This window comes from Nicrophorus vespilloides, unplaced genomic scaffold (genome assembly GCF_001412225.1).
Source record: "Nicrophorus vespilloides isolate i.1.1-1 unplaced genomic scaffold, Nicve_v1.0, whole genome shotgun sequence".
Lineage (NCBI taxonomy): Eukaryota > Metazoa > Arthropoda > Insecta > Coleoptera > Silphidae > Nicrophorus > Nicrophorus vespilloides.
In genome coordinates this window covers 236,058-261,601 of record NW_017100106.1, presented here as the reverse complement: position 1 = coordinate 261,601, position 25,544 = coordinate 236,058, and the positions used below count along the sequence as shown (strand labels likewise).

The 25,544-nt window shown below is 27.9% G+C and overlaps 1 protein-coding gene across 1 annotated transcript in view; it reads left to right on the top strand.

Annotated features, from left to right (window-relative positions):
- LOC108568296 (adenylate cyclase type 6) overlaps window positions 1-25,544 on the top strand; it is a 134,362-nt gene that overhangs the window by 23,518 nt on the left and 85,300 nt on the right. The window lies entirely within an intron of this gene.

The window sequence follows — 25,544 nt, the reverse complement described above, 5'->3', positions numbered from 1 at the left end:
CAAAATGCACATACATAATTCACTGCTGCTCGTGTTAATCCAAAACGCGCATCTTCTTGTGATGAATTGGTTACAGAATTGACTAACAGAATCGTTAGAATAGACTGTACATATGCACATTGATAGAAAATATTACAACGGCGCCAATTCACCGTTGGAATTCATATATAAAAACTCGCATAAAAAAGGACCGAACAAAAACAGGTTCTACTGTATTTGTTGATATTATTGTTTAATTTAATTTATTTCCTTTTCATAACTAGAAAACCTTATTGTTTGTAAATGTAATAACCACTCTGCATATGTTACATTTAACATGTAAACTTGTTTAATTATAAACTATGTGGATTGTGTACTTATTCACTAAAGTAAAAAATATTCAGGTTATTTTTAATGTTCTGTTATTATTTTTGTTCTTTAGAGATACTAAATATTTCTTAAAAATCTTAATAATATATTAACAACAAAATATACAATTTATATAAAATTGTAAATTAATGTCACAAAAAATAACATGAACCTAACCTAATTTGATTCCAGACCCAGACTGATTTATACTTGCAATACAGCAATACCTCACGTAATCCATTGTTTGAAACCAGATTTATCGAGGAATTTAAAACCGCACAGACGAAATAAAATGATCATTTATGTATATAAAACAATTTTGTGTATTAATTTAAAAAAAAATATTTTGCTCAATTAATAGTTTGTTTTGAAATTTTCAAATCTATTAATACTATTGTAAATCCGCATAAATCGAAGCCGCAATATGCGAGGTTACATTTTAATGTAGTAATATAATATTTCTAATCTAATTTATATCGTAACTCAAATTAATTTAAACTTAAATTAAAATAAGTATGTTTCCTTAAGTGTAAGTTATTAAGTAATTACATGGAATATATAATACATAAAACAATATTATATAATATTCGATTAAGACCATGAACATTGATGGTATTAAGAAAAAAAGGAAAAGCTGTAAAGTAAAAAGGAACGTGTAATTACCGATCAATGCGATAACAAAAGGTATTAATTTTTTCGTCATTAGCAGGTCTCCTATTTTCCTTCTTGGAGGTAGCAGATGACGACGAAGAGGATAGAACCAGCACAACAGAAAAGGAAATGGTTACAATTGAAAAGGAAGGACAAAAAAGAAGACCCGCAATTCCTTTCAGATGCAGGAAGACATTTTGCCTTCGTTCTTGTACAATTTTCTCCGCCTCTGCTTCGAAAAAGTTGTTGATAAAATAAAAGATAAATAATAATGGTGAGACGATTAATCACCGGAATTGTAGTGTCTTAATTATTTTTTCCGGACAACCCAGAGTTTTCGAGAGGTTCCAATTTACCGAGCTTTATTCGCGTGCTCGTAACCATTAGACGAAGTGGAAATAAATTACTGCACAAAACGTCCTACATATCGATCACACAATAGCAGAAATGCAAATGGCCGATTTCGAACGGCGCCCGAATTTAATTCGCAATCCGGAGCTTCCCAAATTTATTTATTTATTTACTTACACTTTTCCCGGTGGAACGCACGCATAAAAGGTTTTAATAGCTTCAATCTCGATAAGCAGCCTCTTTTCACCAACATTTCTTTAGAAATGTCGAAGCTCCATCGAGTTTCCACGCTTTATCTGGAAATAATTCCCTCAGTCGGCAATTATACAGGATTTGATTTGATTGATCCTGACGCGTAAAGCAGCGAAAACAGACGTTCTGATGGTACAATGAAAACAAAAATAGCATTTACGAAATATTAAATAGCAATTTTTCCTCGGGCGTTGAAACTTTTTAATTAAGCCCGGAACGAATTCACAGACCATCAGGAATGACACACTTCGTGGACGAGGAGTTTGCTTTGCGCTTTCCAGACCCAGGAAAACAATTAAAAACTGTACAATCCGATTTCGCAACGAGTTTTTAATAAGACAAAAAAATGTGACACCAAAAAATTATATAACTACGTCGAGGGAAATAATTGGTCTCGTTTAATATTTGATCAAACATCCCGCACTAATTGGGCCGCCCTTTGTGCAACGTAATTATGACATAGTCCGTCCATTTTGATCGAGAAATAAGTAGAAAATTAATAAATCCTCCTCCTGTGAGGCTTCACAAGATTAATAAAGAAAGTAAAGAGTTTTTTTTCTCTTAAGAGTTCGCCTTTGCTTTCAAAGGAGATGGGGATCTCTTAGTTTAACGACGTTAGATGGTAAGGAAGAATTTACAAGACTATCCTTTATGGAGAAAGTGTGGACGAGCTTTAATAAGACTTTTATTGAAATCTTCTCCGTGTGTTTAGGAAATAAATCCCCCTGATGTGGTTCAAAACAAATACAGAACTCGGCAAAGTGATTAAATCGGTTGGGAAAAAGGTGGTGAAAAAAGGGATAAAAGCAAAAGAAAGGACTAAATCCTATTTGAATTCACGTCGAATTTCCTACTCAATTATACTTTGACCAACAGCATAAATAAATCTCGAATCGACGTTCCTAATTCCTTACATTATTCCTAAACCGAAGCAAACATAGATTTGATATATCGCGGTTAACTATAACGCTGGAAACCTTTTAAAAGCATTTCATTAATTCGTATATAATACGACTAGTTCCGAATAAGTAGCGTAGTACTTCCCTGGAATCTATGCTTGTTTGAGATGTAGATGACCAAGATTTTAAGGAGTTACTGCAGGTTATTATTATTATTATTACAAAAAATTTACAATTATTTGGAAACTACAAACAATGTTATATGAATTAAATAGATGTCACCAGAGATATTTATATTCACTGACAAATATCAATTTAAAATGATTTCCAAATCATTTTACATTAACCGATTTGGTAAAATAATTATTCAAAGATTAAAAAAAAAAAAAGTTTATACAAAACTATAATTATATGGTTATAAATATGATACTTATTTAACATTTTCTGAAAAATAAATGACAGTTTTGTACAATAGATGCAATTTGCTGGTATAACAAATCATAAAAGTATACACATTAACATAAAATACACCATTGGAGGTCGCCTTGATCGATGATCAGTTTGGTGGAAAATATCCTACGAATACAGTAAATACTCTTGAAATAAATCTCGTTCATTGCAGAACTGAACATGAGGAATATTACTTTTTATACATTAATATATTTAATTTACATTCATTTTCTCAATTATACTAAGTTTATTATAAAAAAAACATAACGGTTTTAAACGTGTAGTTGATTCACATTTAAATATTTACTAAATGTATTAAACGTTTAAATAATAGAATATTTGGATAACAATGTGTTCAATGCAATGCTGTTTTGCAATGTAAATTCAATGCAAATATCAAAATGAATTGATAAACATGAGATTTTCATAATAAACAATTTTGAATATATCTAAAGATACTAGATATGTTGTACATTGATTTTATAACTTTATTTTTGAAGATGCCAACCATTAATAAGTCAATTCAATCTACCAGGATGTATGTGAGCTCACTCGGTGCTTCAGCAAAAAGGCCATCGTTGATGGACAATGATAGTGTTAATGATAGCTGCAGATACACAGACAAAGGGAATAGTGGAATTGCAGTACATCACTATACTACTAAACTTAACCTAAAAGACAACAGTCAACCAACAAATTAAAAAAGAAGAAAATAATGGTAAAAACTTCTAAATATAGTAAGTAAATATTCTAATAAAAAATTATTATATAATTGTAATGGGACAAGCAAAGGTAAAGCTAGCCTTAAATAATATCCCGGGCTTGAAAAATTATATAAACGGGTATGTTTATCAGTGGCATAGATTCTGCATAGCGAGTGTCTGTAATGTGGAAAGGCCCACGAGTATGAGTGAGTCTGGACTATTTAGAAACGATATTTGTGGATCTAGCTTATTAGTTCAATGAACATTTTTGGGCTCCAAAAATTCTCGTAGGCTCGAAACAGTGCTGATTTAGTCTTTAACCCTAGTTACGTCGTTAAATTTTGAAAATTAATTTTTCTTATTTTCTATCGATTTTCCTTATGCAATTATGATTAAGGAAAGATATGAAAATCTGCCCAATCATTTTCATAAGCCCAACATTTTTATGCACGAGTAGATTTTAGAAAATAATGCAATTCTTTTTAGATCACTATCATTTTTGAAGTAGTTTTGATTTAGAGTCATGATTTGTTTTTGGTATGTAGGCAAAACAAGTCAATATTTATATATTAGGATAATACAGCAACTTGAATTTCTTTCAGTCAACCACTCCAACCATTCTGAAGCTTAGTTTCCTACGCCAAGATATCATCTGTTGATATTTTTTGTCCTAGTTTATAATTATGAGATAAAGCAGGTCTTCCTTTCCAGTCTAGTATAAATGGAGTCATGTACAAAATTTTATCTGATTCTTGTAAATGGTGTAAATTCTGTATATTTTAATGAAAAACTCATCAGAATCGATAGTTTCACAAACAACGCAAAAGTGCATCGCCGGTAAAGTGTTAATTACACATTTATATTTTACTAAAATATTAGTTATTTGAAACCAATATAAATTTATTAAGTAAACCAAACTTCACTCGGATATAATTAATGTAAACAATGAAAATTTATTAAAATTTTTCTAACATAAAATTAATGTTTTGTGTATAATAGAAACTGTAACTTGGTTGGACATGAATGAAAACTCTATTCTGTAGGAAGCAAAATATATGGAATTTTACGTCGAGCTAAATTGAATTATCTGCGCCCTAGTACATGGATATTAGATTAAGATAAAATATCATCCACTTCATTTAAAGAAAACTCCTTTACGGGTTTTTCGCTTCCGCCGATTGGGTGAAATATATATTATTAAATTGAAAATGTAATCCATATCGAAACCATTACAATGCAGACGTTACATGCGTCCTTTATTTTCTCTTTTCGCGAGATTTTACCAAATTCATCATTTTATGCCGATGTGAATATTAAGTCTCGTTTACATTTTAATTAAAATTAGAACTCGGGGACATTCAGTGGGAACAAAAGAAATTCTCGCGAACAATTAAACTCGCTTAATTTGTTTTGCGAGCCTCGTTTCCGAAGAATTTATGTCACGAGAATTTGAATAATTTCGGTTTTAAAACGATAATTGCTCCAATTAATTTATATTCAATACCAATTGGTATTCAAAGTTATAATTCAATATATTTCATTTCTGTTTTATATTAGCTATTGAACTATCAAATGTTATTGATTTATTTTGATTTCTGTTCAAAATACTTGAATATATCTCGAATAAATGTACTATTAATTTATAATTTAATAATTTTTATAATAAGCGTATATATGTTAATCAAACTTACTCCAAGTTCATAAACGATCCAATGGTTAAATGGAAAAAGTTTTTTTATGAAACTTTAGTACAAAAGTGTTTAAGAAACCAATGAGTATATAACACCTTAGTAACACATGCTTTCCTTTGCTTTCCTTAAAATTATAAACTTTGTTATATCGAAACATTAGTAATTATGTATTATAGAACGTATAATAAAATATGTAAGGAGGACTGTGATTGTTATACAATGATTTTTTTTAAATAATGATCTACTTATATTTTGGATATTTTGTAATAATTGTATTATATTAATTTAATATCATATGTATTTTTAATGAATTTCTGATTAAATCAATTTGTTATTATGGAAATAAAAATGGAATTACTTTTAATTTCAGAAATCGGAAAAAGTATAGTGAATTATGCCAATAGGAAATACGAATTGAAAATCGAAACTCCATGAACTCTGATGCATTACAATATAAGCTTTATTAACATTTGATACTGTTATTTTCTCAATCATATGGATCATATGGAAGACTCTGTGTTATTATATTGAGTTTATATTTTGGTAATTTATTATTGCAATAAATATTGTTATTATTTATTAAAGGTTGTAGAAGTATTCATTAACTTTCAATTACTAAATCATATTTTGAAATCAGTGTCATTTTTTTAAAGAAAGTAATATTTATTAATCTGAAATCAGTTTTCTTGAACGAAATACTTTATTTTAATTTCAATAATTTGACCTATGTTTATATAGCAGTTGATCTATCTATCTAGCAGAAAATCCATCATATCTGTATAAATCACATTTTTGTGCTATATAGTTTTAACAGTTTGGGGAAACTATGGATGGTAAGTACAATCTCTTTTCATAATATATTTGTGAAAATCAATTCAAAATGAATCGACAAAAAATACGTTGTTAAAATGTTATTTTTCAATAATTAAAAATCCGGAAATTGAATGGAAAAATAATTAAAAACGGACGAAAGGATTATTAATTAAAAACCATTGATGTTTCATCTATCAAATGAATGAGAATTTTAAAAATGATATTTTTCTCTAGGAATAATGAAACGAACTAGTCGAAAAATATAAGGAAGTAGTAAATTTCAATAGAAAATCCATCATATATGTATAATTCACACTTTTGTACTATATAGTTTCAACAGTCTGGAGAAACTATTAATGGTAATTAAAAATGAAGGAATCGAAGAAGGAATATATTGAATAACGTTGTTAAAATGTTATTTTTCAATAATTAAATATCCGGATATTGAAGGAAAAAACTAAACACACGGATGGATTAAAAATTATTGATATTTCATCTATCAAATGAATGAGAATTTAAAAGAATGATAGTTTCTCGGTATAATGAAACGAAGTAGTCGAAAAATATTAGGAACTATTCTACCAAATAGAATTGATTTTAATTGGACGCTTAGTTATCATCACGTCTGCTAAACATTCAGTTTGCACGCATGTCCCTAATTAATACAGACAACTTTATTTGCATTCCACGTGGAATTTATTTGAGATTCACGTAATGCAGTAAATATGTGCTTAATTAATCAACACTGCTTATTCGGCTTTACGTATTAAACCTCGTTACAAAATCGAGAGGGTAAAATCAAATTTAAAGTAACATTGCATTTTTTAAATTATGTACTTGCATAGTAACTAAGAACCGATTACTTCCGTGATTATTTCACATTGTTTAAAACTGGACTTTGAAACCGCATAAAAATAAACAGCACAAAAAGAAGAAAAAAACAATCGTTTATGATTAAATGTGTTTTTGTACTTTTTATTTGTATTATTTTAAATTTGCTCATTTAAGAATCCGGACTAATTGAATTGGCACTATTAGATATTGCTGCTATATAAATTATATTTTAAGATTTATTTGCAAAGTTTTCAACTTTTTCATTCTTTTTTGTTTTACAACTAACTAACTAAATGCAAAAAAGTATAATAAATTTACAATTACAAATCTATTAGTCTATTTAGTGTAGTTATGACTACATTTTTGACATATCTATGATATGCAATTTAATTTAAATTAATAATCAAAATAATATTCCTTGGTCTAATGCATTACACTGCATTATCATACAAGTTCCTCATGATACAAATGTATTGTAACACGACGGCGCTCAGTGTACGAAAAAAAGAATATACAAAATCTTCTACGCCGGCTGGGAGTGAGTCCGTGACGTGGGAAGGTTCAGGGTGCTACTTCGTTTTATCGTGAGGAAGAACTCTAATAACTGCTTGCTCAGATCAGCACACCGTCTTCCTTCGCGGTTTGCTGCGGTCTCCCCGAATTTTGGAAGCATAGTTGCACCGTTGAGCGTAGTTGCAGCGTTGTCTATTTTACCACGTTACACTATGTAATATGTAACAAAGCAGAAAGAGCAATAAGCGATTTGTTCGAATTTCGAGTTGAAATATTTTAAAATCAGGAATTCAGAATATTGAATGCATGATTTACTATGAGGTAAAAACAGAAATAAATCATATTTTCTATCGGAGTGGAGCATTTATGGGATATAAAAAAATGATCAGGTGTGGGTTAACTAGAAGGTATGATAAATCTTCATCGTTCAATTACAGCATCAATCAATTCATCAATTTGGTATTTGCAGGAACTCATTAATCGTTTATAACAAGAGAAACGCCCGTTTATTAGATTAAAAGGAAATTAAATTTCCTACCGAATTACTCATAAATAATTGGTACAGCGAATCCAGTTCATGAGGTCTGCGCGTAGGAGAGCGAACGAAACGAACGACGATGCTGTTTGCTATATGCTCCTTGCTTTTCACTTTCTTTTCTTCAACATGAAACACGAATTTGTTTATTTATGATATTTTCGTATTGGTTCGGATCTGTTTGCACCAATGACGACACACGCAACCGTAGTCAGCTGATACAGTCCGTGTACTACGTACGATGATCAGCACAAGGTCTCAGTAGTTGTCAAAACAATGCGACCGCCCGTATTTACATTCGTCGGTCCGCACTAAGAACCAATCAGTTCAAGTGGATCAAAGTCGGAATGGAACGATCCGAAGATCATCCGCATATAAAACAATTGTTATAAATGTGACATTTTTTTGTATTCTGCCGTGCACATTCGATAAATCCGCATTGCCGGTTGCGTAATTCCGATTCGAAAAGAGCGAGTGTGTTCACAAATGATTTTTGTTTGCTGGTGATTATCAATTTTAAATTTATTAATTTGTGTTATTAGTACTTCTATTATTACTCATGTAAGTAATTACAGACAAGTTTCATTAGACAATAGATATCTATGAAATAGAATTTGTTACTATTATTTTGTACCACCTTTGGTATATCTGTTAACGCTGAAGTGTTATATTCTATATCTATTATAAAATGTTTTATAAATTATAAAGTTATATATTCCTTAAACACTAATACGCTAACATATGTATTTATTATAGTTATTTTAAACCAATAAATACAATACATATCTCTATTTACGAATATGCGTTTCACTTATTTTACTTATGAAAACTTGATTTTCTACTATGCTCACAGTTACATTACTTCGTATAGAAAATAAAAAAATAATAAGATAAAAAATTGTTACTAACATTTTTGTCATGAATTTATTTAATTTTGCTTTCATTTTATCTTCGTTACTAAGATTTTCTAAATCTTCCACAGTATTCACTATATCCTCAATATCGGCATTTTCGAAACATATTGATTGTTCCATCTGGATAACTTCATTTCTATTTTATTGGATATTCTTTCTATCATAATTTCTGGTAATATTTTGTCAGTTGATTGTCGGGCCAATTTTTTTAATGTTAATTGTGGCTTAAAATTGTTGACTTTGTTATCAGAACTAACGTTAACCTCGGTATGACTGCAAATCAATTAGCAAATACATTGAAACATAGATATATTTGAAAATTGACTGCAATGTAAAATAGATTATTTTAATTTAAATTGTAAACAACAAATTGTTCGAATATTTTTAGTTATGGATTTTGATAGTTTTATTTGAATGAAAATAAAAAGAAATATCGTATAAAAACATCGTTGTGTATAACGTTCTGATCAATATTTTCTGATGAAATATTTTTATTTCGTTCAATTACAAACAAATTGTACTCAATACTCAATTTAAATGAATAAATAATCGAAAACATCATTTTTCCAATATCATTTATTTATAATAAATGTTTATTCTTATGAAAATAATAAAACAAAGTCTTTTAAACTATTATGTATTATATTCTATAACTAACATTTAGCGTTGTTTTGAAATGTTATTCCCAAATCTAGGTAATAATTTAACAATGCGCCTAATTATACCTCTATACACTAAAAAGAAAATAAGTTTAAGAGAAATAAATCATAAATATGCAATTGTATGAGGGTATGTCTGTTGCGTGTATAAATAATTATATATTTACAATAGTATTTCAACAATTATGTTCACTTACATTGGATTACGTATATTGAAACAAGTGGTATTTATGGCAACTGTTATATGTTACGATGTGCGCACGATTATGAGAAATGTATGCGGTTACATGTTTAAAGCTATTTTATGATTATACAGTCGTATATATTTTACTACTAAAACATTAAATCTTTTGAACATAATAACTGAAATGATACTTTATTTATTGTTTTTTTTTTTAAATGAATTGTAGTTAGGAAATCTTACAAATGTTATTTGAATTAGAATATTTGTGCAGAATTATAAAAATATGTTTAAATAAATTACTAATTTCATTTTTTTTTTCATTATTGCATACTTTCTATAGAAAAACGCAATTTAGTTATTTAGTATTCCAACAAGAATTGAATTGAATATATTATCATTTATTTGGAATTGATGTATCATCACCTACAAGATTATGTTATGGATGTATGCAATATTACAAGTTTAAAATGAAATTATATTACATAATAGGTTTGATATAATTTCCAATAACTAAGTTTATTTGGGCTAAATAATTATAACATTTAAAATAAGAAGGTAAATTTTAACTCTTTGAGGGGCGGTATAATTATAATTTTGTACAGGAAAATGTACAGGACAGAAGAATTAGCAATTAATTTGGTTGGTAAGTTAAGAGATGAATGTTGATAGACATGATGATCGTTCGGTTGACGAAGTTGTCTGATTCAGTTGTCTAAATATTTGTTGGGTCTAGAAATTTAAGAATGTCTGGCCTCTAATAATAACTGCAATTGTTTTATAACGTTTTTTGCTAATTAATTTGCACTTAAAACTTAAAATATATTATACTTTATTTTAAGTGTTATATGTCGACCCTGCTTTTATCAATTTTAATCCTAGTTGTCAGTAATAGGAAATGACATAATAAATTAAATGTTATTATTTCAATTTCAAAGGTAGTTAAATCTTAATGTCTGTCTTCAAGGTTCTACATACATTCGATTAGTCCGGTTTGAAAATTTCAATACGTATTAAATTCTAATTGAGCAAAATTAAAATAAATTTAAAATAAAAAGTGCACTAAATTGTGTTTTGTTTATATAAAATATCGTTTTATTTTTCCTTTGTATAGTCGAGATTTAGAAAAAAAAACATTTAGAGATTTGATTTAGTTTCACATAATTTGATATGATTTGTAGCATTATTTTTATTATTACCTCAACATAAGTTATATAGATTAAAATGTGCAAAATTTTATGATTTTATTTGATGAAATTAATTTAGTTAATCGACGATTAAATAAACATAGCTAATGAACAAACACAATTTGTATTATTGGTCTGCAAATATACAATTACATCGATACTGGTAATTGAAAACCTAATCATTTTAATATTCTTTTTGTTAAATAATGAGAATTAACGATAATTAAACATGTTCTGAACTAATTTAAACGAGGAAATTAAAAATATTATTAGTATTTTTATATTAATTTTATTAAATAATAGATGTCACTCAGGTTTTAAGAATTAGATCAGACAAGCACTAATGCTAAATGTGTATATAATGTGAATATGCTAAATGTTACAAATTTACGGATTTACGTAGATTATAAATTTATATTTTTATTACTTTTTTCCTGTAATATCACTACCATTTGCTGCTTCGGTCGTTAAAGTTTGGAATGTTGTTTATGTCGTGTTTTGTTAGATCTGTTACATTGTGCACCGATGTTCCGTTCGGATGGATATAATTGTTTTAGTTTCGTTTAATTGTTCAAACGCTCAACATTGTTTATAACTTCGAGCAATTTATAACCCTAAACGTAATTAACACCAAATACGGTTTTACATTTACGCACATTCTAGTAATAATCGTAGGTAAACCATAATTTAAAATTAATGAAAAAATATTCAAATAACTTCTTAGTGACCCAATTGCATCATATATACTTTTATCATAACTTTTAGTACATTTTCCTAATTCAACATTCATCTTTTAATAATAGTAGCTATTATTTGTTTATACTGTAGATTAATAATTGTTTTAAATTAATAAATATACAATATTATATGAAAATATATATACTAAATATATCTCTATTTATATACGTACCTCCATTAACGAATAAAATTAAGCAAATATTCATTTTCATTACTATGACCAGAATCTCCACCGTCCATTCGTAAAAAGAAAATGAAAAACTAGCTTACGTATAAAATGAATTAACTTTTTAAAATGTGAATCTAAAGTTGATTGTCTGTGTTTCTTTTACTTACACAGAGAAACCATCAACTTTGGCATTTAATAAATATTTCTTTACCGACATTTTCGAACTTATTGATTGAACCATCTCGATAATTTTATTCATTGGATGTTACTTTCTTCTTCTAGTATAACTTTTCACCATATAGTGCGTTAGCCTTATATTGTATTTTATGTTAAATATGGCTTAAAATTGCGAACTTCTCTATACCGAAGCTTCGTTAGTAGAGGTATGATTGTACTTGAATATGAATGAACATGAAAGAGGGCAATTAGTTAAAAAACGTTAATATACTTATTAATAATACTTAATTAAAGTTAATACTATTAAAGTTAATTTATAGATTTATTCTAACATACCGGAATCGTATTATTGAATGCAAATGCAATATCTTAAATGTACATATAATATGTGTATGAATGTATTTATAAGAAACAAAACTTAAAGTTATAAGAATTTTTTTTCTCAAAAACACTTTCATTTATTATTTTATTTATACATAACTTTAGTTTCTCATCTCAATTACACTTTTCGTCCTACGCATCGTGTGTATCGTATGATTTTGGTATACGCGTGGTTCATATGTATTAGTAAACATTATTACAAAGTTGCCCAAATTAAGTAGTCAATTACACTAATGATGCCAAGACAATGAGGCTTTAAGAAATCTTAATAGATTAATGACTTTGATAAAATGTAATGTAATAACGTAAGAATATTATTATGCATACATTAACATTTTTAAGATATTATTGTTAAATTAGGCGAACAGTCGAAATATGTTTGTGAATAATAAATAATTATCATTAAAATTGGGCGAAACTTATTATATAAATACAGTAGAATGTCTTTTAACGAGCAAAATAAATTGTAAGAATAATGATTCGCTTAACGAGCGAGGTTCCGCATAACGAGTGACGATGAGAAGTCCCGGATTGCGCGCCTGCTACATCATTTTTAAAACTTGTGTACACATATTATGTTTATTTTTGAATACGTTTCACTATACGAGTAAAAATCCGGAAATTTTGGAACGGATAAAACTCATTAAGCGAGGTTCTACTACTTAAAGGTGTATTAATATAGCAATTACATAATTCGATTAATTACAAACATATAAGTAAAGTGAATGTTGTGCAATTTTAGCAATAAATACTGAACTTGTGATAGATGAGGACATAAAATAAATAATAAGAATTGTAATTTGAGAAAGTCTAATGCTAAATGATTATTCAAGGAAATAGTTTACTATGTTTACAAACTGCAAAATGACTACCTACACTAATGAATACCATCCTATAAATAAACGTACTCAAACAACAAATCACTCACACTGCATTATTTATTTACTTCTAGTAATAACTTCCACCATATAAATGATTGCGTAAAAACAAGTCGAATGCAAGTTCAATTAGTCCTTCCTTAAAATTGTATTTCCACGTAAATGATGTAGTTTCTGTCGTGCAGTAATAGTTATTTATTTCGTATGCTCCAGTCTCTTTGTTTCGTTTTTCTTTATTTTTCCATTCAATCACGTCGTGTACTTGACATTCAGCTTGTAGTGGAACAAAAACGATTTGCTGGTGATTTGTTAGAGAGTGTCGTGCATTTTTTTCTCTCTCAAATACAGTGACAACGCCGAAACGTAATTTGGTATAATTGAAGCAGAAAATAAAAAACAAAAACAAGTACATGAAATCGAATTTCTTATTAGGAGATATTTCGTCTGAAGGATTTAGTTTTTTTCATTATTATCTAAGGTATGATAACTATGTATAGTAACATAAATATAAACAGATATTCTATTCATAAATAAAATTTACTTATAGCAATCTTGTAGATTAAAATGATGATTAACTCTATTATATTAGATATTTTTCTATAATTACACTTTAGAACGACTAGTATATTCAGATATTAAGTTAAGTCGCCCTACCACGATCGAACCGGTGACGGTTCGAATCCTGGTCAAACCCGGTCCTATGTGAGCCATCTCGGTGCTTGCAGCAATAGGACCATCGTTGGTCACAGATGGACAGTGAAATGAATGAGGTTCAGCCAAGACTATGAACAATGACAGTGTTAAGGATAGCAGCAGCAGATTCACAGTCAAAGGAAATAGTGGAATCGCAGAGCATCAATATACTACTGAAGTCAACCTACAAGACGTCAGATCATCATAATGGTTACTATCCACCGGGAAAGATTACCTACCTAATGTCAACCGCGATCTTAAATTTACTCAATGTTCACTTTGATGAACAGATTGTGAATAAAATTACATGACATAAAGAATACATTTTCATAACATTAATTATTAATAATATATTAGATTTTATGCCATGTTATTCACTCAGTAATGACTAAATATTTGGAAATAAAATGCCTGACTTATATTTCTAAATATAACTTATAAAGAGATTATAGATTGGTCAGGGCTAATTATTTATTTAACAAGTATCCAATTACTGCCAATTAGTTATTGATATAACTAGACTGAATCAGTGAATTAATATAATTTATAAGATATGGTTTTTATTTGAGAGTTGTAGAGTTTTAAGCGGCGCCTAGATTGGACCACTATCGTAATTTGACTTGTATAAGCAAATTTGCATTATATGGTAATCAATATAGTTTGCTATACGTAAAGTTGATGCAAAAACAATTAAGACAGAATGCTTCCGGCAATTATAAATTAAATATTTTACTAAAACACAGGTAGTCCCTTGAACAAATGTTATTACAATTAACTATAAGAAATATAGTGATATTTTGGGAAGTTAGGGTAATATTTTAAATTATTTGGCTTAAACATTTACGAAACTTTTAAGAAAACATTAAACAGGTAAAATTCCTCACACTTGCGTTGTCTTTAACATTCTTTATTAAAAATAAATAAAAACATATTCAGGTAATCCGAAATCGTCAAACTTCTAACAAATAATATAATTTTATTAGATATCTTTAATTTCGAAAAATAAACATTGAATTTATTAGTTTTTTAAATGAAGTAGCAATATCAAATAAATCTTTCATTTTCAGTTAAGTATTTTCAATTTTTATATGAGAAAGTTAAATGACAATTAAAAATATAAGTATTTTTTAAATAATAATAATGAATTAAGAACTTACTAACGGCAGCAATATATTTAATTTAAATATTGAAATCTTCATTAATTTGTCAATGTAATTTACTCCTCGAAGAATTGTGAAAAAGCTGTAATTTGGTTTATTAACTTTTGTAATTAATATTTATATTATAATAATTCTGTATTACAAAATTATAATAAATTGACACGAATAATTCATATTGTTGCAACATTTCATGTATTTTTGTTTCCCATTTAAATGTAATATTTGTTGTCCTAAAACGAAATCATAGTAGTAAATTTTAAAAGATCTTTGTAATTTATTAAAAAGTTTATTATTCTGTTAAAAAATATTTTTTATGACAATTATTTAAAAAACACAATTTTTTTTTCATAAATTCGTTTCATATTTTAATATTCATGATCACAGGAAACACTTTCCTAAACCCATGCAGCATTAAGAAATTAAGCTGATGCTACTTTTCCTTTGATGACTACTTCTAAAAATAGAAAGCTTTTTCACGTTCACTTAAACATCTCTTTTAATAATATTATTTTTTAACGTTTCGATTTTCCTGCCCTAAAATATTTGAATATTTTTATAAATTTATATTTGAAATGAATTATTTACAAACTGATAATGTATTAATGTCTCAATTTTTATTTCAAATTTGAATATAAATAAAGAAATATGAAATGGCCTAAATTTTGAAATGAATGTGCAATAATGACAGAATAGCATGGGATTCTTGTAGTTTTGTGAGAAGTTAACACTTGAAGCCCGTCCGATACTTTTGCGATCGTATAAGGTCACGCAACAGATTACAATGCCCACTGACAACGTTGTAAGTTTGAAACACGCAATTGTTGTATAGCATGCTATGCTACTACTACATGTTTACGAGAACTCAACTTCAAATTGTAAATCACGCATTAGAATCGCCAGCGAAATTACTTTACATGTGATATTTGAATACCTGAAACTCGGTAATTTAATCTTGCAAATCTTCAAGAAATGTACGTGCACATGAATATATTATATATTTTTTATCGTCATTATAATATAATCAATATACATTCGAGTTGAATAAATCTGAATATTTGTTTTATTAAACATACATTTATTTATTTTTGCACTTCGAACTTAAATTATTATCTTTTATCTTTTAGGCTTGTGGTAGATTAACATCAGTTTTGTATTTTATAATGTAATAAGTAACAAGTAACTTTTAAAATTGATTTTTTTTATAAATTGTATTACTCCTGGATTATTTATACATTTTTTTTAATTGCAGCTTAAAAAATATTAATTACAGTACATAATTTTTTGATGGACATGAAAAATTATGTACGGATTTAATCAACAAAGGCTTTTAATGTTTTATACGAAATGATTAATTAATTAGTAAATTAAAAGAGAGGAGAAAAATATTTATTCTTATATTCTAATTTTAATTTCGGTAGTTTTTTTTTCATTATTTTATCAATTATTATTTACTTTTAATATTAGTATATACTAATCCACTTAAAAAGTTGGTTTGTTATTCTATCCCAGCCTTAGACGGAGAAGATTTTTTTTTCAATTTCATTGCTTTCATCGAACGTCGCCACTTCGTTGATTGTTTCTAGAGAAGTCACTTGATATTATCATGCCATTCGAAGCGTTCTTCCACATTTTCACTATTTTTATGTAATGTCTGATTTCAATTATCATTATTTAATTTTCTACTTAATTGTATTAATACATTTCTAACGTGTTATGTTAGATATACTAACGTTGAGTTAATAAAAAAAGAAATTAAATCATGAATATAAACATTTTTGCAGCAATACATCGCATAGCACAGCTTTCATTTATACAGATTAAAATTGATACATTCAAGTCAATTTGTGTATGGTTTATATTTGTAAATATGTAATTATTTCCTCGATTAGTTCTGTCTGAAGCAGTTCTGAATATTATCGAGTTACCCGCACATAGTATATTGCAGATTATATATACCTAAATTTTTAGACTGTGACAATTAGTTTAAAAATAATTTTTATAATGATATGAATATATAATGCATGTATAATTCAAATGTTTTGAGCGATACAGGCAATAATGAGAATTTCAACAGTAATTGTATTAAGCGCTAAAATTATTTTAAAAATAACATTTATTTTAGTAATCAAATCAAATATTCTCACATATAAACATTAATTCAACAAAAGTGACCATTGAAAATTACTACGTTCTGTCTTTAAAAACTTCTAATAGAGTAAAATACATAGCCAAGTTTTTATTGTATTAAAAAAAGTTATAAATTTAAATAAATTACAAGTAATGATATATTTAGTTTATTCAATACAAAGCTTGGTATCAAATTAAAAAAAATAAGTAAAATTTTACAGGGATACTGACTTTACACATTATTTACCTAATAATTACAATTCCGCTGTTAACAAATAAGAATTATATGTTTATTAAGCACAAAGACTTTGGTCAATAGTCCTTTGGTAGAAAATAAACAATAAATTTAATGAAATCCTATCATAATATATTTATTATTTATCTACAGTTTTTATAATAATATAGTTTAAATATGTAACCGAAATGAAAATGAAACAAGTTATATATTTAATAATGTACGTTTTATAATTCATATGTGATTTTTTCCATTTGCAATTTTGAATGAATTTTTAAATATTAATTATCTTAATTAATACAGTGAAAGATCAACAAATTTATAGAACGAAAGGCCAATGGATTAACTTATATATATCTTGGAATTACCTTTTTTAATTAAGATAAATCAACTATTAATTATGTAGTAGCTATAAATTTGTAACAGTAAATTGTTGAAATTTTACAAAGAAATTAAAAATTGGCTTAAATTTATAACATAGCAATAAAACCAACAAATTGAAAATAGTTAGCAATGTTAAATATATTCAGAGTTAAAACCAAAGGATGAGAAAAGCCTGTTATAACTTCAAGCGATAAAATGGTGGTAGTAAATAGATCTAGTGGAAGATTTTGATGATAGTGGTATTAATTATAGCTCGAGTATCAGCATAAAAACTATAAAAGCAAATCTGGTAAGGACTGTATCAAGAAGGAATGGTAATAAGATGAGTAGTGATAGGTATAAAATATAATGGAGGTATGTTTTGGCGGAATGTTTCTTTAGTATAATTCAGTCTAGATCGCAGCAATAAATTAATATAAGCAAGGTAGAGACTAAGAACACAAATTGGACGTTGCAAAACGTATGCTTTGGTGATACATATACGAAAGAGTGTAGAGATACGAACAAATCCCGAGTATAACTTATCGCGAGATCACAAACGATCCAAGACTTCAAAAGTACAGGAAATACCTAAGTGAAGAATATAAGGATACATTTTGTCTTCATTTGAAACCAATTACAATTTGCAAAAAATATCAATTGTAGAATGGATGATAGGGGTAAGTAAGGATTTGCAAATAACAAAGTTTTTTCGTTTCAAGTTAAAGATTATTACGGTGTATTTTTTAACTTATATTTTATTAATTGTATTTTTTCAGTTATTTTTAATAAATGATTTAAAATTTATTTAATTGTTATGTATTTACTTATATTTGTGAAATAATGTTGTTGTCCTTTTCTCCCTCCAAGATTCGAATTGCAGCATTTGTAAACATTTATATTCTAAAAAGGTTTTAAATTTCATCGCTATCAAGTTTTCTATTCTAATTTTATGTTGTAAATTACCTGGAAAAAGGCGATAATTTGTGAATATCAAGAGCAGGAATTTGCGGAACGATCGTAAAACCTTTACAAAGAATGAGAGTGGCCTTCCGGATTATGAATAGCCGGTATACATACAAGAAAGGTCAAAAGGAACATCATCTTTCCAACATTTATCATTGCTGAACTGCATACTTTTCTTTAGGTTTCGTAGTTAAATTATTTCAATATATCAATTCTTTCAATACATTTTGCTGATTTAATTTAATTAATATTTTTTTATTAAATGCTGTTTTTACATAGTTATATAGAAATAGATTTATGTTTTTATATCATAATATTTTTGGTGATCCGACAAAAGCGCGCCGACAAACGCACGCAACACAAAAGCGCGCAGACGAAAGCACGCAGTTCCAAAAGCGCGCAGTTTAACAACCAAATGCGTGCGTGAAATGCACGACTTTCACTCTAGTGCAGTGTTTGCTAACGTGGGACCAACTCCACATAGATGGGAATTTGATTGTTCAAGGGGTTCAATTCGAAAATGGACACATATACAGAACCGTATGGCTTATTAAGTATATGTTATATAGGGGACATAAGAATTTTAGAAAGGCTTTGGTGGGGCATAGTAAAAAAATGATTAGGAATCACTGCTCTATTGTCTTAGGGTAGGGAAGTTTGGTTTTGGATATATTTGAATACATACAAATTATTTGGTGATATGGGTATTTCCATATTCACTCTATTGAAAACTGTGAATTGCGCAATAACAGCAAACGCGTAATTAATATGAGTTTATTTTTATGGTGTTTTGTAATAAATTTATGTCGGGCAGATAAGTCGCCTTTTATGTGAGGGAGCATCTTCAAACAGGAATCACTAACGAGCAAGACCCACGGTAAATATTTATTTGGGTATGGTGTTTACATAAAAAGTTATTAACACCTTGCGTTACCTAACCGCGCAATCTGCGATATACATACGGGCATAAATATAAATATCAAACAGCGAAATTTCAAATTGATATTTCCGTTTCGATTTGTTTCGACGCGTGGGTGGACAATAATCGATGTTTTTTTTTATATACGTGTACCTGAACTTGAAAACTCCCGATTTCGGTGATTCGATTTACACGGAGCGAAGGTTCGACACACAGCCACAAAGCGCGCTCAATAATTCAGTTAGTTACGTTCTCGTGTGTATATCTTTTGCACACGTTTTAAATAAATAAACGAGGAATTTCCGAGAGGAACAACTTTCCAAGTGGATTCCAGGGACACGGGGATTGCAATTAAGGGAATTATTAATAGACCGTAATCCAAGGGAAATCATCCTGTAACCTCGAAAATTCCTTTGTGGTCCTTACCTTGCGTGCCGCCATCCCTCCTCGTCTTCTCACTTGAGCGTCGTTACCGAAACCTAAACCTCCCCTTTTCGACCCCTTTACATCCTCCCGATTGTCGTCACAGTCGGAACCCTGCAAAAAAACCGTTTAATAAAATATTAATAACACCGAAAGGAACAAAAATAAAATTACCCGCTTTTCCATGCCATCATATAAATTTCCTGTGAGCCTCGTTTATTTACATTTCCAATTCCAATTTCTGTTTGCAAAGGAGGATAAATTAGCCGCGATTTATGTGTGATTATTATTATCGGCATCGTGTCGATTGTAATTTCTGTTTATTAACACATTCGTTGCATTTTCAAATAGATGTTTATTGCTGGGAAATTTTACAACGTTCTATAAATAGCCTACGTTTCTATCGAATTTCCAAAATGTTCTAACAGGATGTTCGGGTATATATGTAATGTATATTTAAACGTTAAAGCGTTCTTCTGACAACTTCATTTAAAATACAAAATCGAAAATTATGTATTTTTCAATTTTATTTCCTCAGTTCATATACAATACTAAAACAATAATATTTACTATATTTTGATTAAATTGTATAATAATGTTATTTCTAATAATATATTCAACAAGATCATTATAAATAAACACCTTTTATTTGTGGAAATGGTTTTAAATTATTTTAGTAATTATCACATTAATTAGGTGACAGTATAAAATGGAAAGATTTAAACTATAATATCCTAAAGGAAATTAAAGAATGGTAATTCAATATGAGTTTAAATATATAAGAACATAGGTATTGCTTCTGAATAAAGGTAAAACTTGGGATTTGGTTATTACGAGCAGAGAGAAGGAGACATGATTTTGATAGCAATAACAAGAATAAAATATGTACGTGTTGTTGATATATGAAACCAGGGTTTCCCAAACCATGTTCTCTGGAACACCAGTGTTCCGCGAAAAATTAATATGTATTACGTGAAAGCTTTGAATGAAATAATTACTAAATAAATAATGAATAATTTATTTCATTTTTTTTTAAATTTCAGGATTCATTAAATATTCCGTCGCATTAAAATCATGATTAAACATTCAATATTTAAGAAAACATTATTTAATTAGTATTTATTAGTATAGTCTCAAGGGTAAAAATTGTTAAAATACAATTTGTATTCACTTGTACAAAAAATGTGAGTGTTTATAATATAAGTAATTATGTATTTAAGGAAAAAGTACAAATATTGAATTTTTAATAAATACAAAGCATGCTTAATTTTTGACGTAGTTCGACGATCGTTAAATAAAATTATTTTTTAAATATAAAATTGATAATGAAAATTATTTAATTAATTAATAATTTAGTAGCTAAATATGATAATTCGAAAGGAATCGAAATAAAAAAATAATAATAATTCTGACAAACAATAAAAAATATATTATGAACTTAAGATAAATATATAACAAATGTTGTAATTTTTTAATAAATAAATGTACACCTATATTTTTTATATAAATGAAAATACCTATTAGTTGAATTTACTAATTCAGGAGCGAATATAATTGAAGTTTTCCCCAGTTTCCGGAAATAATGTTTCATTATACATACATATATATTACCAATTAAATCTATTCGAAAACGGATGGATTGATTCCCTTTGATCCTAAGCAATTACTTGGAATTTGTAATTTAAACGATTACGTGATTTCAGAAAGTTTCTGTTAAATATACGGCGATGTAATTAAGTAGAATCGAATAAAAAACAATATTTAAACGACTGATATTTTTATCAACATATATTGTTCAGGTTTATTTATGTTCATTAATTAATGAAAATGTAGTTATTCTTCAAAACCAAAATTAATAGTATTCCAAGATATTAGAAAGCATTTTTGTCAAAAATCACAAATGTATTGTGTAGAATCATTATTATAATATATAAACACACTATGTACATTTTTTTATATAAATAAATATGAAAGGTATAGAGAGACCACCACTAAAACCCCGGATTAATACAAGTAATATAAAAAAATATAAACTTACTTCACCATGTGTGAATTGGAAAACAGTTATTATTGTTAGTGGTCTATCTAGTTGCATCTTAGTATTGTTTGTGATCACAAATTTTTGCAAAATTTAATACTTGCATATGAAAAGCAAAATCATTAAAAATTGAGACCAAGTTATACTTTTTTTTCCAGCATGTAATCCGTTATCATAATTTACATTGGTTTATATGCGGAAGACTGTATCAAAGGATTAAACTCGTTGAGCGAAGTACCACTGTACTTGAAAATATAAGAATAAAAAATCTTTTACATCTTAAATTTTGCAGTTTCAAAATACAATAGAGTTGATTATTAATAATATTGATTAATTAATTAAAATAGTATAATATATTAACATAATAATATTTAAATTAGTTAGTAATTACTTATGATTAAATTTATAAATATAAATTAAAACTGAGAATCAATTTATTTAAATATATACATTAATAACCTCATTAGTATATAGCTCGGCTAAGTTATTATTAAGAAGCGTATTAGTATTAAGATTAATCGTTGAATTATGTAACATAATCTGTCTTTAAATAGGTTCATTAAAATTTAATTCAGCAATTTTCATCAAACTAATTGTAACTCATTAAAATATTAAGCTAGTGAACATCATTTAATATTAAATTATACTGAAAATAATTTTGTATACTGTTTTTGTAGAATTTTATTTATATTTTACTTAATTAAAATTTAGTTTCTTTATAAATCTAAAGAGTGAAGTCGCACTATGCGAGGTATTGGTGTAATTATCTTATTTATATTTAAAGTATACATTAATATATTAGTTTTATTATAATTAGTAAATTGTATTCTACTATATTTGTGGTACTAATTTATTGAAAAGATAAGTGTTATTTGGGAACAATTATATAATCTAATAGAAAAATTGTGTAGACTTCCATTACTGATTTTAGATATTTATTTTCTATATAAAAAATAATAAGCTGATCTTTATTCAGTATGAAATTAAAATATATAAAACGAATTCTGGGATCATTCCTAACATTTTACGCTTTACTTTATTGAAGATAACAATTAACATCTCATCTCTGATGATATGTAAGTATTCTACAACATTTATTGTATTTTTTTTTATATCTTTTATTTCTTATTCACAACCTGTTACATTTAGACATTAAGTAGACTATGTAGTCAACTTGTCAACCTGTCACATTTAGACACAGTAGACGGTGAGCGGAACGATTTCCCATCGGAAACTTTCCAACAAACAAATATAAATTAAATTAAAAAATAATGCGATAACAATAACAACTTATATAAATATTAATTTTGACAACTTAAAAGATATTTACTATACAGCACAAGAAAGCGAACTTTGATTTAGTTACTAAAGGGTATTTTGAGGGTGATGTGTCTCTTTAGCCTGTGAGGGGTGTCACTATTGTCTAGCAGGGATAACACGAGACTGTTGGGATGGTTCCAGTCTGTTCTGGTAACGGGCACAGAACTTGGAGATTTCACAGTGTTCATGTGGAGGTCGCTGTGTAACGTGTCGTTCGTCTCGTACCAGGAGACTTGAACCAGGGTGCGCCGATACTTAGACTGGAAGAGTTGTAGGATCTTGATGTTGGAATTGCTGGCTGTTCCCTAAAGCTGGATGCGGTACGTCCACACCGGCTTCAGCACTGTTTTATAGATTAATAGTTTGTTGTCGAAGGATAATGGAGATATTCTGCCGATCAGTTAGTACAATTTTGCGAAATTGATGCCTAGGTACTTCCGTTTCGTTGAGATGTGCTTCTTCCACGTGAGTCAGCTATCTAAGTTTTTGGCATCATTGGCTTGCGGGATGGTTTTGCTCTTCAGTGTGACCGGGGGAAGATTGAAGTGACGCGGTTGAATTTGTTTTCGCTGTCTTTGATGATTACAGTTAATTATCTCAATTTAACAAAACATTTGATATACTTTGAATATAAATAAAACATTTAGTAATTCATTATGCATGCTTAAATGCAGCTAAATAATGATATTAAAGTTACATCTTTATTAATTAACGATTCATATAAACATACCTTGTCACACTGAATTGTTCCTATTATTATATAAAACTGCAATTTTCCGTGTTTATCATGCATTTAGTTTTGCCTAAAAGGTCACACGTATATAATAATAAAGCCAAGCGTGCACAAATGATCATAAAAATACATACAAATAAAAATATTGATGAAATAACATATATAAATTAAAACGCATGTTGAATTTAATTAAAAAAAAATGTAACGCAAAAAATTATAAAACACTAGATTTGTCAGAAGCTCTGTTTAAATTAAAGTAATCAATACAAACCGACGTGAACATCATGCTATAAAAACTATAAATATTTATTGATTCACAACCGACATAAGGAAAACACATTAATTGCAAAACGTAATAACATAAAATTTAATGCGTCCATGTATGGAATGCTTTCCGAATGCCCATTTTTTATATGGACTAGTTCTATAATGATAATAATAAATTTTATAATAAATAAAATTGCCTGCGTAATAATTGATATTATTATGGCAGTAAATTTGCGTTTAATACCGACTGTTTTATGGTAGCAAAGAGCGAAATCACTTATCTGCAAATTAATTGCAAGTACAATCATCAAATTTTTAAATTATTTCAATACAGGAATTACCATATTATGTAAATTTGCGTGCTAAATTTGCAATGTAATAATTACATAATTATCGGTTGCAACTATTAGCAATTCCATACAAACAAAAATGTTTAAAAGAAACGAAACGAAAACTGATTTAAGTACTTTTATCAAGAATAGTATTTAAGAAGAAAATAAAATTGAATTTGTTTATTAATTTAAGGTATTTAAGAAACTTTGTAATTTACTTCTGTTCGGTGTTCATTCGAATCGTTTTCTATTAGATTCTTTATACTGATCTTAAACAGATTCAGTTCTTAGGAAAGTTTTCAACTCTTATCGTGTCGATCGATCCGTTTCAGTTTCACCTCTTAAGGCTGCACGATATAAATTTGAACATACAATTTATATAATATTGTCGAAATTGAGCTATATTGTTTAAAAACTTACGTTTCAATTAAAGTTGTTAACAAAGGAAATTACTTTTGTTCCTTAAACAAAGTCATTACTTTCAGGATGATATTGCTTAGAGAGATTATAAAGTAGTTGAAGAGAGTATTAGCTGATGAATGATAATGAATTTATTACAAATTTATATTTTTGACATGCTAAAGATCTTTGATGGCTCGTTCGGAAAGTAATTTCATATTTTCTAAGCACTGTTAATTATATT